This window comes from Callorhinus ursinus, unplaced genomic scaffold, assembly GCF_003265705.2.
Source record: "Callorhinus ursinus isolate GAN/ISIS: 27379988/994484 unplaced genomic scaffold, GSC_fseal_2.0 scaffold69, whole genome shotgun sequence".
NCBI lineage: Eukaryota > Metazoa > Chordata > Mammalia > Carnivora > Otariidae > Callorhinus > Callorhinus ursinus.
Window position 1 is genome coordinate 5815458 of NW_027397131.1, and position 2493 is coordinate 5817950.

Sequence of the window (2493 nt, forward strand, 5' to 3'; positions counted from 1 at the left end):
TTAATTCCATAGCTTCAATCTATTTCTTTATTCCATTGTTCTGCATAATGAACATATTGTCATTGCCCAGAGTACTTTTAATTATTGGACCACCTCTTCTAAACATAAGCTTTCTTGATTCTTGGCTACCTGGGAGCTGAAAGGTAAACTTTCTTGTTTTCATTTCATTTCAACACCCTCCAGAGTGTGAAGAGAAGATGGAACTCTCTGGTGGTATTTGTGAGTGCTGCAACCATATCTTTTCCTGATGATGATTATGAGTCTGAGGCTGCTTATGATCCCTATGCTTGCCAGGGCAATTATAATATGCACACAGGAGATCCAAAGCAGCATCTGGCTTATGAACATTAGTATGAACAGTAGACCTATCAGGTGATCCTCAAAGTAATCAAAAACTTCATCTAGTGTTTCCACAAAACCATCTCAGATCTGATTGACCAGGAGGTGTATGAGCTGCAGGCCAGCCATGTGTCCAGTAATGTCATTGACCAAAAGTTGTATGAGATCGAGGACATCTGTGACAGCTGAACAAAGCTGACTGAAAGATTCTTCAAGAATACACCCTGGCCTGAGACTGAAGCCCTTGTTCCACAGGTTGGCAACAGTGATGTCTTCCTGATTTTGTACAAAGAATTATATTACAGGCAGGTATATGCCAATGTCAGTGAGGGAGCCTCCTTGGAGCAGGGGTCTGAATCATATTACAACTACTGCAATCTCTTCAAAAACATTCTTAATGCTAATGGTTCTGTTCCCCTTGAACTACCCAACCTGTGGTTCTGGGATAACATCAATGAGTTCATCTATCAGTTTCAGTCTATCGCTTCTCGGCCTTTTGGCTAAGATCAAGTGTATCAGTTTCAGTCTTTCAGTCAGTACCGCTGTAAGACTGATGAGAAGTCAGAGGAGGAGACTGACTTCCTTTGTTCTAATTCCAAAATCTGGAATGTTCATAGTGCCCTCAATGTTCTTCACTTCTTGGTAGACAAGTCCAACATTAACTGACAGTTGGAGAGGTACACAAGTGGAGGTGACTCTGAGAGTGTGGCTGGGGAGTATGGACAGCACTCCTTATATAAGAAGCTTGGCTACTTCAGCCTGGTGGGTCTTCTGCATCTGCACTTCTATTGGGATTTTACCACCAGGTCATCAAGGTACTAGAGAATATCAAACTGAACAAGAAGAGCATGTATTTTTGTGTGCCTAAGTGCCAGGTCACCACATACTATAACATCAGTTTTGCATATTTGATAATGTGTTGCTAACAGGATGCTATCTGGATCATTGCCAACATCCTTTTCTATATCCAGAGGACCGAAGAGCATGTTTCAGAGGACCACATATAAGTATGAGATGATTAATAAATAGAATAAGCAGATGCATGTGCTGCTGGCCATCATCCTCACTATGTACCCCATGCAAATTGACAAGAGCATTCACCTCCTGCTGTGGGAGAAATACAGAACCCCAGGTCTATGAGGAAATTTTAAGATACTCCTGTCCCAAATTACTGTCACCTGTAGTGCCCAACTATGGCCATTTGCACCCCAACTACACAAGGAAACCTTGGAGCAGATGAAGGTATTTTCTGATGAAGTGCAAGAGCAGGCTTCCTCAAGCTCTACACCACCATGCCTATAGACAAGCTGGCTGGGTTCCTGGACCTCACAGAGTGGGAGTTCCATGTCAGCTCCTTGTCTTCAAACACAAAATGAAGAACCTAGTGTGGACCAGGGTCATCTCTGCTCTAGATGGCAAATTTCAGTCAGCCTCTGAGGTTGAATTCTGCATTGGTAAGGACATGATCTATATTGCACACACCAAGGGTGCCAGGCCCTATGGGGATTTCTTCATCTGGAAAATACACAAATCTGAGGAGCTCAGTCAAACCCTGAAGAAGATGGGGCAGAGATCCTGAGTTATATTCACATTCTTGTTAGGAACCTGTTTTGAAGTCTTTGTAGGTGGGGTGTATTTTTTCACCATGAGCCCTTACTTATATCAGACATCAGCCATTCCACTGAGTTGAAGTTTATTTGAATTAAGGACTGAAATGTTTTAAATAGACCTCAGTAAAGGATCTTCTTTGGAAAAAGAGAGAAAGAAGATGGGAAATATATTGCCCTAGAACTATACCTTTGCCACGCTCTCTAGCTTGAGCAGCCCTAACATCTGTTTGCATTTTCCCTGTAGTCAAGGACCCAGGTCTCTGCTGCTGCCATCTCTTCTGCTACTGAGTTCAGGTCCTGGTGAATCAGCTGGTCTTGACCCTTCAGTATCTCTTGAGCATGTCACATCAGTGCACTGCTTATTCCCATAATGTATACCATCTGTTTAGGGGTCACTGATCATCCCTGAGATATGAAATACCAAAGAGTCTCCTGGAACCATGCATGTCAGACCCAGAAACATATGGGAGTTGATATCCAGGGGAGCAAAAATATGACCAACTGGATACAGGATGAGAATGAGCTCCTCTTTCTTTCTTTGCTC

General features: G+C 42.8%; 1 pseudogene; it reads left to right on the forward strand.

Annotated features, from left to right (window-relative positions):
* Positions 1-448: 448 nt before the first annotated feature.
* LOC112807375 (eukaryotic translation initiation factor 3 subunit L pseudogene) lies at positions 449-1918 on the forward strand (annotated as a pseudogene).
* Positions 1919-2493: the final 575 nt, after the last annotated feature.